Genomic DNA, 13,197 nt, shown 5'->3' with positions numbered 1-13,197 from the left:
TATTAGCAGTGGTATGTTTAATAAGCTAAAGAAAGCCAAATAGCTAAAAAATAAGACTTAATTTATTTGTCTTTTCTGACATATAGTGTATTTATTAAGTTTATCTTTAGTCAAAATTCCAGAAAAACACCTTAGAGGTAGTACACAGTCTTTCTGTTTTAATAGGCTCTCACATAATGAAAGTGACCTCTATATCAAAGAAACAAATAAGCTCTATGTGTCTGATAACAAAAGAAGCAAAAAAAAGAATTGTAATTTTAAACATTTTTACTTTTTAAAAAATGGTATGAATTATTCCAAAATAAGCACTACTTGCTGATTAAAACTTGCCAATCTAGCTTTGGCTGGGTGGATCAGTTGGTTTAAGTGTCATCTTGTACACAAAAAATGTTGCAGGTTTGATTCCCAGTCAGGGCACATACCTAGGCTGTGGGTTCAATTCCCAGTTGGGGTGCTTATGGGAGGCAATTCTCTCTCACATCATTGTTTCTCTCTCTCTCTCCCCCTTCCTCTCTCTCTCTAAAATCAATAAACATATCCTTGGGTGAGGATTTTTTTTAATTGTCAATTTAATTTACAAATCAGAAGACATCTTATAAAATGTCAAACTATCATCACAAATGTCTTACATTTCAAAAGACAAGGTATGTTAATTTTTAATTGTAATATATGGCCCACTTGAACAGGAAAAAAATTGGTTAAGAAAGAATTCTTTAAAGGGAGCTGTTTTTCATGGCAGCCAACTAAGCTATAGAACGTTTTCTCAATGGTGATTTGGGTCTTGCTGAATTCAAACATCACTCTTCAATACTGTATTCCCTCACTTATCATGGGTAGTACATTCTAGATCCCTCCGCGATAGGTGAAAATCCGCAAAGTAGGAACCTTACATTTATTTTAGTATTTATATGTATTTTAAGGCTTTATAAACCCTTCCCACACACTTATAAACCATTCCCAGTCCCTTATTAACCTTTCCCACTCACTTATTAACCTTTTCCACAATTTATAAACACTACTTATGTTCTTAAACATATTCTACATTCTTAAACCTATGTAACTTTAACAACATACAGATACAGTACCATAAAATCCCATGATATAGCAAAAAAAAGTGATAAAAAAATTAAATATAATATATATATTTTAAATCCCACAATACAGTGAGGCCACGATATAAAGAGGGACTACTGTATACCTGGGCTGCAGTTCTTTGAGCCTGGGTTGGTCTCAGAGCAGAGCTCCTCTGGCCAGGGGTTCCAGAGCATGGATGTATTGGAAATCTATAAGTAAGGCATAGATCAAGACAAGTGACATTTCTGTTGAGGGACTGAGGAACTGGGAAGAAAAATAGAACAGAACAGGTGTGGAAAATGGAAGTCAGAGCATTGGGAACACCTCTAAGGTGTTACATCAACTAAGACTCTCCGTAGTTGTACCTGTAGGCCTGACCATTGATGGGAGAGAGCCATTAAGGGGATTGAGCATCCCTGGACACCAGTTTTATGCAGGAGATACCTGCAGAATGTGGTCCCATTGAGCCTAAGTCACCAATTCTATGTCACTTTCTTTGTTGAACTATCAAACATCTTTTATCTCTGTACTAATTTAAAAACTCTAGAACAAATATTTCAAAAATTTATATGGAACCAAAAAAGACCCAGAATAGCCTCAGAAATCTTGAGAAAAAAAGAACAAAGCAGGAGGAATTACAACACCTGATATCAAACTATACTATAAGGCCACTGTAATCAAAACAGTCTGATACTGGCATAAGAACAGACATATAGATCAATGGAACAGAATAGAGAGCCCAGAAATGAATCTATATGTCTATGGTCAATTAATAATTGACAAAGGGGGCATGAGCATACAATGGAGTAAAAATAGTCTCTTAAGTAAATGATATTGAGACCACTGGACAGGGAGATACAAAACATGAAGCTAGACCACCAACTTATACCATTCACCAGAATGAACTCAAAATGGATAAAAGACTTAAATGTAAGTTATGACAACATAAAAGTTCTAGAGAAAGACATAGGCAGTAAAATTTCAGATACCCCACCCAGCAATATTTTTGCTGATAAGTCTTCTAGGGCAAGGGAAATAAAGAAAAAAATAAACAAATGGGACTACATATAACTAAAAAGCTGCATGGCTAAAGAAACCATCACCAAAACAAAAAGGGAACCTCTTGTATGGGAGAACATATTTGTCAATGATACACTGGGCAAGGGTTTGATCTCCAAAATATATAAAGAAGTCATACAATTCATCCCCAAGGAGACAAACAATCCAATTAAAAAATGGTCAAAGGACCTGAACAGATACTTCTCCAAAGAGGACATACAGAAGACCCATAGGCACATGAAAGGATACTCAACATCCCTAGCCATCAAAGAGATGCAAATTAAAACCACAATGAGATATCACCTTACATTGGTCAGAATGACTACCATTAACAAATCAACAAACAAGTGCTGGTTATAATATGGAGAAAAGGGAATTCTAGTGCACTGTTGGTGGGAATGAGAATGGTGTAGCCACTGTGGAAAGCAATACGTAATTTCCTCAAAAAACTAAAAATGGCGACCCTGGCTGCTGTGGCTCAGTAGATTGAGTGTCGGCCTGTGATCCAAGTGTCGCTGGTTCAATTTCCAGTCAGGGCACATTACTAGGTTGCACGTAAGGTTCCCAGTTGGGGTTGCGAGTGAGAGGCAAACATACAGTAATGTTTCTCTCCCTCTCTTTCTCCTTTCCCCTCTCTCTAAAAATAAAATAAAATAAATAAACAAACAAACAAATAACTAAATAAATTATTTTTAAAAAAAGATTAAGTTTAAAAAAGAATGAGGTGGTATTAAAGGGTACAAGGTGAAATAGAAAGGATAAGCTCTGAAATAAGAAAAAGACAACTCTTCCATTTTTTGCACTGGTACTCAAAAAAATTAATCATATTTCTTCATTTATAAAATGAAGATAATTATACTAAAACATTAGAAATGATACAAGAATTAACTGAATGATAAATAATAATTGCATAACATGGCTCTCTCTCTCTATACACACATACACACACACACACACACACATTGTATTTAGTACAAAGAAAACATGTGTTTTCTTCCTTTCCTAAAGAGCCAGCTAAGTGCTGGTGCTCTGCAATCAAATATAAGGTGATTTCACATTGACTTTCATGGTTTTCTCATGCATGGCCAGGAGTTCTAATTCTACTAGAACCATTTCTTTCCCACCCTCTTCATCTCTCATTGCTCTCTCTCATGTCAGCATCTTATCACTCTGGGTCAGCTGAGGACCAGCTAGCTGCCTAAAGATGTCTGCCTCGAATGGAAGGCTGCATTGCTGACCCCAAATCTTTACCCACTTTGTATCAATGACCTTTGCCACCTTTGCCATGGCTTGGCTCTGCAACTGTCTTTGGCTAATGGAATGTTAGCAAACATGATGCTGGAAGGTTTAAAAGCATGTATTCGTTATTAGTTTTTCTGTCTTGGGCTTCTGCCACCACCCTAAGTATATATATGGGCTAACCTGCTGAAGGATGAAAGCATGGGGTAGAGCTCAGTCACCCAAGCTGCCCCGGCTCAGCTCAATCTAAATTGCTAACCTACAGACCCATAAACTAACTAAATGTTTATTTTAAGCCCCTGTGTTTTGGGGGAGTTTGTAATCCAACACTATTTATTTATAAGTAACTGATAAACTCTGTCAAAGTTGAGTATTTTATTAATTGTCAGTAATTTCGTGCTGAAGCTATTTCTGTTTCCTGCTGAATTAATTACAAATTTTCTATTAAAAACTTTTAACTCTGCTCTGCCATAGAAGCAGGGCTTATAAAGAGTGGAGCATGTTCCTGTGACCCCCAATATCATATAATGACTCCTTGAGGCTGTAACATTTTCCCCTTTCTCCTTCTCCTTCCCTTTCCCCTTAGGGCTGGGTGGGAGAATTAACGCATCATAATGATCATTAGTAGACCTTACATTTCTGCCTCTCCCCAATTCTATGTAGATTGAGCACTAGACTTAAAAACTCAATGTAAAATGCTTGGACACCTTCCTTTTAGCAGAAAGACACAGCAGTGCATATTCGTCCAGTTAAAACTTCATTGAGTAGCTTTTCTTTTGGCCCCACAGTCTGGAATGAATAAACTAGAAAATATGGGAGCATTGTCTGCATTTTTAGCCCCCTCCCATGTGTGTGCATTCAATTGCTACTGGTTACTATTGCCCACAGGCCCCATATTGCTGGAAAATTATTAGAGGATAACTAAGTTCTTTTATCACAGCTGGTGCAGTATAGCCACAGTTACAGAATGTTCAACTATGGGAGGAAATGAAGCCATTGGACAAAGTTACCTCCCCTTCCCTGATCCTGTGCTAAACTGTTCCAGGCAATGGAACCTTTTAAGCAGTTGCCCTGGAGCTGGTTCCAGGATTTCATCTACTTTGCTGCAAGGTAAGATTATTTTATACAAATAATATCTAATCTAAAGTCAGTGAAATTCTAACTATGCTGTCTTTGTGAAATATAAAATATAGAAATATAAGGTCAGAAAAATGTCAGAATAAAAGTCTTAAAATAGTTTGGCCACTATGTGCAATTCTTGAACTTCTTTTGGGGAGAATGGAACAATGAGAATATGCATCTGCTCCATGATCCTCATAACATCCCTTGCCTTTCCTGTCCATGTGATCATATAGCCATGTACCATTAAAATAATTCAACAATTAGCTTAAATGTATTTGCAAACTCTGTATGTTTGTTTCTGTTATTACAGATCTTTTTTGGTTAGACTTTATTTAAGTAATAATGGCTTTACTTCATAGGTAAGAAAAAAAGCCATCCTGGATTTTCCTTTAAAAACCAGGTTAATATCTCCTAGTTTAACAAAAAAATTTTGTGGCTGCCATCCTTACTTGGAGATTGTTTTGGAAAGTCAAATGGCATTTATATATAATGCTCTAAAAGACAATAGGAAAATCCTTAGCTGAATATTATCACTATATCAAAGACTAAAACTTAAACTTGGAAGTTCATGCACTCACATGTAAAAACAAAGACACAGACAGACACACACACACACACTCAGTGAACCAATCTGGTAAGTGCCCTAAATCATTTTGACCTGCCCCATAATAGGACCCCAGGTTAATGGGATAGAAACAGACCAATGTCAAGATCAAGACCTAATTTCTGCTTGTAATTTATTTTCCTTAAATCTCTTTTTTTCTTCCTGTGTTTCACTTACTGAGTTGTCAGAACAATCCTACAAAAAAGTGAATATTACTTATTGTCTTAATCCCTGACAGTACTGAATCCCTGTCTGCCTCTCTTTCCTTTTTTCTGTCTTTCTCTTCCCCTCCCTGAAATAAGGCATTTCCTCCCAAAGAATTGCCTCTGCTACTGTTGTGGTTACTCTCCCTCTCTCTCCTTTTGGAATGTATTGTGAAAAGCCAGACAAGATGACTCAGGGAGAACAGGGGAAAAAGTTTGCAAGTCTCTTGGTCTCACATTATGTATGTAATAGAACATTATTAAGGAGAATTCACTTTGCTAAAGAAACCAGAATAATATGCTGATAATATTTTCCACTATCAAATGCAATACCAGGAGGACATGTAAATGATGAATATGATCATAAAATTGTCCTTAATGGCTTAATTCGTGGAAGAAACATGCAAATGTGGTGTCACAGTCTGGCTAGAGGCTCTGTGTACATTTAGACATTGAAAAAAATAATATAAACTTAGTCTAAGGGATGGAACCAGATGAGGAAATAGGTACGTAAGAGACCTGTGCTTTTCATTTAGTAAAAATATGTTCCTTGAGTTCTGTCAGTGTAACTTTAAATGTATCATTTAGTATTTGAACTTTTGCCGGTGTTGTAGGAATCCTCAAGCATGGGAGCTCAATAATTCCAGAAATCCTTTGATCTCAGTCTTCCCATTTTCATGCTTCAGAAATATTCCCTGTTCGGTAGAAACACAAAGCAGAGCAGGAACGGGGAGGGACTGTAAGGATTGGGGTTGGAGGGAGGGGTGAAGAAAGATGAAGAAAACAAGAGTTTCCGTAAACAGACCTTGTTTATACTAGGTTTTTCACTAGGAAGTAATTTTTATTTTACTGTATTTTATTTTTTATTATATGTTGAAGTTGACATTATGGCTTAAGAAAACAACTTCAGGTAATATAATGATATTAACTCTTCAAGGTAATTTTATTATTGACACTCCTGTTTAATCCTTTGTAAACTAGAAAATATTTTTTAACTTAAATATGTCAAAACCCTAAAGGTAGATCCTGGAATGACTAGTAGATCTACAGGATAATCTGATTCCTTCCAACATATGTCTATGTATTATGTTCCATATGAGTAAAGGAAACATCAGGAGCATCATACATTACATCCTACCTTAGGATGGGGTCCTCCTTCACTCATTCACAGAATTAAGGAGTTGAACTAGGTATCTTCCAAGGTTATTTTTTCTTCAAAATTCTACTGTTTTATGGAAGTATAATGATGTATCTGAACCCTTTTTCCTTCTTTCCCCCTTCATACCAAGGGATGTATACATTTTTAAAAATATATGCTTTATTGTTTATGCTATTACAGTTGTCCCAATTTATTTTCCCTTTGTTCTCCTCCACCCAGTGACACCCCTTCCTCCAGTTGTGCCCCCCTTAGTCCATGTCCGTTGGTTGTGCATATAGTTCTTCTCAACATCTTCCTATCTACTCCACTCCCTCCTACTATGCTTCTTAATTCCTGTACCATCTCCCTCCCCCCCCCACTGACCTCCCCCCAAAATGTTCCCCATACCTATAATTCTTTTCCCACTCTCGTTGCCTACTTAGTCTGCCTTTGTTTCAATTCCCTAGCTTCTGTTGTTGGTTGTTGTGATACAGTTTTCATTTTAATGTTCATAGCTTTGATCCTCTTCCTAAACAAGTCCCTTTAACATTTCATATAACAGTGGTTTGGATCTGATGAACTCCTTCAGTTTTACTTTGTCCTAGAAGCACTTTCTCTGCCCTTCTATTCTGAATGACAGCTTTGCTGAATAGAGTAATCGTGGTTGTAGGCTTTTGCTTTTCACTACTTTGAATATTTCTTGCCAGTCCCTTCTTGCTTGCAGAGTTTCTTTTGAGAAATCAGCTGATAGTCTTATTGGGACCCCTTTGTACATAATTCTCTTCTTCTCTCTTGCTGCTTTTAAGATTCTCTCTTTATTCTTAATTTTTGACATTTTGATTATATTGTGTCTTGGTATGGTTCTCCCTGGGTCCAGTTTTTTTGGAACTCTCTGTGCTTCCTGGACCTGTAAGTCTATTTCCCTCCCCAAGTTTTGGAAGTTCTGCTTCATTATCTTTTTTCATAATTTTTCAATTTCTAGTTCTTCTTCTTTACCTTCTGTCAACCCTATGATTCAGATGTTGGCCCGCTTATAACTGTCCGATAAGTTTCTGAGCCTCTCCTCATTTTCCTCACTTCTCGTTTCCTCTTTCTACACTGATTGACAGTTTGTTCCTTCCCTATGTTCTGATTTGTTGATTTGATCCCTGGTTTTCTATCCTCACCACTAGTTTCTTATGTGTTTTTGTTCATTTCAGCAGGACTAGCCTTCATTCCTTCCCTGTCTTGTTTAAGATCTGCTGTTAGGTCTGTAAGCATTTTTATAACCGAAGCTCAGAACTGAGCCTCAGAAAGATTTCCTATCTGCTGAGCCATTAGATTAGATATTTGCTGTCTGTCTGGTCAGCTGCGTCACTGGGATCTCTATCATGATCCATGCCATCCTGACCATTTTGTGTTTACCTTTGCTTCCTGGGCAGGGCTGTCACACCTCCTACACTATAGGGGGCAGAGCCCCATGCACTCATCACAACTGGGTGACCCGTCTCACAACGCTGTGGCATTTTCTGCAGGGGTGAGGGTCCAAGATGGATTCTTGCTGTTCACTCTCTGCTGAGAGACGGAAAGCCTCCTCCTCCATCCCTACCGCCCCCAGGCCTCACAGTCCAAGGCACTGGAAGTCTGCCTTCCCTGGCTTTGGAATTGCAAGCTGACAGGTCTGGTCTGCAGACAGGGGTGCTCCCCAGGTGCTTCTCACCTCCCCCTGAATATGGGTGTCTGGGCTTACTGCTGTCCTGCCTCCATCGCTGCTGCTGCCACAGACAGCACAGCTTGAACTCTCCTCCCCGGCTTCACCCCTCTTACCTGTCCAGACGAGCACCACTTCTTTATAACTTTATACGCTGGACTTCCATTTATTTTCTGGAACTTTTGGTTATTTCTGGTTTTGCAGTAGTTGTATTCCTTCTTAGTTGTGGAGGGAAATGGAGTGTGTCAGTCTAGGTCTCCATCTTCGCTGGAAGTCTCCTGTGTTTGTTTGGTTCCGTATCCCAGGGAAAGTTTTTGCTCCTACTACATTGTAAGGGGAGGAGCCTTAGGTATTCGTCAGTAATGGGTGACCTGTTTCACCACGTTGTGGTGCTGAATATAGGAGAGGGGTCTGGGAAGAAACAATGCCACTTTCCCAGTACTCACCCCTTGTCCAGGCACTTCTCCCACCTCCGAACCAGACTGGCATCCCTCTAGCTGCTGCCCTGGCTGTCGTTCCCAGAGTGGGTAGGTCTGCAGATGTTCTAGGTCCATGGGGGCCCTTTAAACAAGCAGACTCTGCTGAGAGACTGGCAGTTTCTGCCTCGATCCCAACCCCTACTGGTTTGCACAGTCTAAAGCAATGAGACTTGATTTTCCCTGGTGCTGGGACCGTGAGCTATGTGGTTTGGTGAGGAGCTGGGAACACTCCCCAGCTGTCCCTCCTAACTTTTTAAAATGTGTAACTGTGCTGTCCACCGGTCTGCTGCTGTTGCCACTGCTGCCATCACCACACTGCGTCCTCTCTACCCCGGTTCTGCTCCTCCTGTTACAGAAACAGGGTGTCCAAAAACAAACCCAAGGGTTTGCGGCTGGGGGTTGAGGAAAAGGAAGCAGCTTTTAAGATGCCTTTGCATCCCTGGGGCTAGTTGCTAGTGTCTTTGTTATACAAAATGGCTTTGATACTTCCAAGGTTCAAAAAGATGGGAGGAGTCTTGAACTGTGGGATGGTATGGAAGGAACCTACAGAGCCTGGGTAGGGTTCTGTGAATAGTCAGAACTGGCTGCAACACCCACTGCATCAGAGGACGAAGTCAGGAATATATAAGCAGCTGCGGATATTTTAGCTCAGGCTTGCTCTCTTGCTCTCTTGCTCTCTCGTTCTCTGGCACTCTCTCATGCTCTCCCTCCATGTGGTTTGGAGGAGGGGGCTCTCCAGGTTTCTCTCTCTCACACACTACCTCCATGCAGCTTGGTGAAAGGGCCTTCTCCATGTGGTTTTGAGAAGCTAGGTTCTCCATGTGGATTAAGGAAGCTGAGTTCTCCATGTGATTTTGAGAGGGCTCTCCAGGCTGCTTTAAGAGGCTCTCTCCATGCAGTTTTGAGAAGGAGAGGAGATCCACGCAGTTTTCAGGAAGAAGGCAGTTTACAAGGAGGCTGATAATCCACACGGTTCTGCATTAAAAGCTGGAGGGCACCACGGCGCAGAAAGGACCTCCCCAATCAGAACTGAGTGATTGGCCGCTACTGATAAAGCTGAACTATGCCTAAGAAGTAGGGAAACAGTGTTTCTGACTTTTCTAAGGCTGGCCTGGTTTGGTAGGGAGAGACAGAACTATGTGTTTGTAGGTATTTTAAAGAATATAAGACTCAACAGCAGAAATCCACAAATAACCTAAATCTATTTAACTGTTAAATAAACAGTTCTTTTTCTTTTCACTAAACTCTAGTACTGAGAGTTGTAATTCTGGTGGCGGGCAATCAGGTCCCTAACTAAATGGCCTGTGGGTTCTGTTTCAATCGGAGCAGCCCATAGGTTCTGTTAAACTCCTACCTGTCTGGATGAGTATTTCTTCTTCATATCTATGTTGCACTTTGATTTTCTGGAACTTCTGGTTATTTCTAATTTGAGGTAGTTGTATTCCAACTTGGCCAGAAGTCTTGGGATGTATCCTTTTGTGTGGAAATATCCAGCTTCTGGAAATTGCCGGAATAAAATCAAGTTGCTATCCTTTGGTAGGACAGCCTGTAAGTGCTTAATTATATTCATATAACTATTTCAAATTCTTCATGGATAAATGTGGAATTAAAAAATAAACAATCAAGACACCTAATTGGCCAGTTTACTATAGGGATAAAAAGCCTGGGTTAAAGCTGTAATTCTTGACTAGAAGAGTAAGATCATGTCTAGATACTTTACAGATAATCTCCACAGGGTGTAAGAAATTACTTGAAGAAATGGGTGAGGAATACTTGTTTCAGGAGAAAATGATAAACAGCTCACAGTGGCAGCCTAGCCAGGTGGCACAGTGAATGGGTCATCTGTGATCAGTCTTCTCGGATTATTTTGCAGCAGAGTTTGGAGCATAGAAAAAATTCTCTACCAAAAGCCACAATTGACCCTGAGTTGCTTATCTGCATACACATTCTTTGTTCTTTTCTTGAACACATAGATAGGGTCAAAATGTCCAGAGGTACAGTCAAATGAAATGTGCTATCAACAGACAAAAACCTGGGGCTTCCTGTCTTGGTATGCATGTCACTCACTTGGGGAAATCAGCCGCCAGGCATGGAGCACACTTACAAGTGTCCTAGTGATGATCCTGCTTCCTTGTAGCTCTGTTTGCTTCTTAAAATATGAAGCAGCAGAAGCTCAGAGAAGTCACATAAATCATTTGCTGAAGATGCTTACTAATTAATGACTAAATTGTGATTCCCAGACATGGACTGGTGTAAAAGCTTTAAAACAGAATGTGGCAGGACTAATCTGAGTACTTAGACTAAACTCTTTACACTCCACGGGAACTTAAAGCTATTTTTCCCCTCTGCTCTATATTAGACTTAATTTCATGTCAGTTGGCTAAGAGCCTCACCTTAAATCCTCTGGCACTATTTCTCATAGGTTTAAAATATGCAGATTGCCTGGAAGAGAAAGACCCTGCACTTTTCAAAGAAGAAGCAGATTAAAGAGGAATAGCATGGGTTTTGCGTCAGACTTGAGGCTGAATCTTGGCTCCACTGTTTGCATGGGCAAGGCCCTTAAATTTCCAAGCCTCTACTTTCTCATACATTTAATAGAAATAATACTTCATAAGATTGCAGTGAGATAAAGGAAATATAGGAAGGGTTTGACACAGTGCCTGACAGATAATAAATGGTAGGTGACTCTCATCATAATTGTTAAATCTGTTAATATAAGAAATAATAGAGATGAAAACTGGGATTGACAAACTTTTTCTATAAAGGGCACGATAGTGTATATTTTAGGTTTTTCAGATCAAACAGTTCTTGCCATAACTACTCAGTTTTGTTGTTGTAGCATAAAAGTAGCCATAGAAAACAAATTAATGAATGAATGTGGCTGCATGGCAATAAAAGTTTATTTATAAAAATGATAGGTACATCACATTTGCCCATTGGTATCATTTGCCCAACCCTGGGTAAAGTGGCAAATACATTAATTTTAAGAAAATAAAATTACAATATAAGTAAGTGTCTCATAGTCTCTAAATGAATTATATTAGAATTAAGAGTGCAGTGTATTGATCTCCACAGGTAATTCCCAAGTATCTGGTTTGGTAGGCAAACCTTATGAACTTTAAAGAACTTCATTCAAAAGCCATTTTTTGTGTGCGATGGCATTTACCATTTTATGTCTGTTAACCCATTTTGTTGACTAAATTGCGAATGGAATCAGATGTTCAAATCATAAGTTAGGGTGTATGAGGAAAATCTGGGATTCAGATCAGTTTACATTGCATTTTAGAACAAAATAAAATCCACTACTGAAATGCCACACAAATTTTCTAGTGAGGGGAGTCTTGGGGATTTGAAGCTTTTCTGACTGACTGTAAAATTTGGCAGAGCCCATCTTAGTTAAAAATATGAAAATCCGAGCTATTTGAGTGATGTAGTACAGTTAATAAAGTTATATTAATCTTCCTGAGCTTTGTACAAAGCTTTTTAACAATTTGATTCTATATTTGGTAAGCAGTTTATTTTCCATTCCTATGGGGAGATTTTTGTGCTATCAATTATAATTTAATGTGATCACAGTGAATTCTGTTCAAACTGACAAGGAATAAAGTTCAATCAAGACAAAATTCAATCAATTATATACAGACAGTCAAAAAGAAAATTAGATAAAATTAAAAAGCACAATGGCTATGATGCATCATTAACCAACGTAAATCAACAGTTTTATTAAATTGGTGCCTCGTGCTCAAATCTAAACTTCATGGAATGGGCACTATGCTCTCGAGTCCTCAAGGAGTTCTGCATTTTAGGAAAAGTTGGCTTCTCTGTCCTAGAGTGGAATCTGACCAACCCCAGTCTTGCTGAGTGTTCTTGCCAGAAAGCTATTCTCACATGAAGAAAAATAAAACATTCCCTGTGATTAGACATAAACTGAATTGCTCATTTTGAAAATTTAATTTGCTTTATTATAAAATGTTTTTCTTTTCCCCCAGCTTTACAGGATAATCCTAAAGCTTCATTCATTTCCTCTGTTATTACCCTCTTGTTACTTCAAGACTCCAGAGGCCTGGGATAGGTAGCTACCTTACTTTCCTTTGGGCAAATGTGCTAGTCACAATAAACCAAAAGGAGAAAACCTTTATTAATTTCTACTAGATTATAATTGTTTTATTGTTTTATGTGTATTATTGTTTTGCTGATCCTTCCTAGTAGCACTTGGAACTACTAAAGCAGCAAGTTTTTAAGTTATTTTTAAGATCAAATGGTAGATTTGTCTTAAAACTATATTTGCATAGCAAATGAACTTGCTTTTGTTAGTACATCTCTTTGAAGTGGCTTGGTGGGGCAGATGGACATCATGAGGGTATCTATGGTCCCCCAAGCTACCCCTTGCACCATTACCCCTTCTAGCTCTTTATGCCATCTACAGTCTTCTAACACATCTACCACATTATTTATGCCACACCGCATAGGAAGTGTTGACATTTTTCTGTGTGTTCCTTATTTTTTGTACATGGCAGAAACTATTGCTTTACTTTAAGGTAATAAAAGGGGTATAGGGGGAAATTCTATCCCACACAGGAATTTCTCTG

General features: G+C 38.8%; 1 long non-coding RNA gene across 5 annotated transcripts in view; it reads left to right on the top strand.

The window, feature by feature from the left end:
• LOC150007322 (uncharacterized) overlaps window positions 1–13,197 on the top strand; it is an 84,399-nt gene that overhangs the window by 49,659 nt on the left and 21,543 nt on the right. For 4 of the 5 annotated variants that reach the window (XR_016511805.1, XR_016511804.1, XR_016511806.1 and 1 more), the window contains exon 3: window positions 4,313–4,482. This is a non-coding gene — a long non-coding RNA (uncharacterized LOC150007322). The remainder of the gene's footprint in view (window positions 1–4,312; window positions 4,483–13,197) is intronic. The other variant, XR_016511807.1, reaches the window with a different exon arrangement.

The sequence above is a fragment of the Furipterus horrens genome, unplaced genomic scaffold (genome assembly GCF_987537825.1).
Source record: "Furipterus horrens unplaced genomic scaffold, mFurHor1.1.pri manual_scaffold_6, whole genome shotgun sequence".
Taxonomy (NCBI): Eukaryota; Metazoa; Chordata; class Mammalia; order Chiroptera; family Furipteridae; genus Furipterus; species Furipterus horrens.
This window is presented reverse-complemented; position numbering and strand designations above follow the sequence as displayed.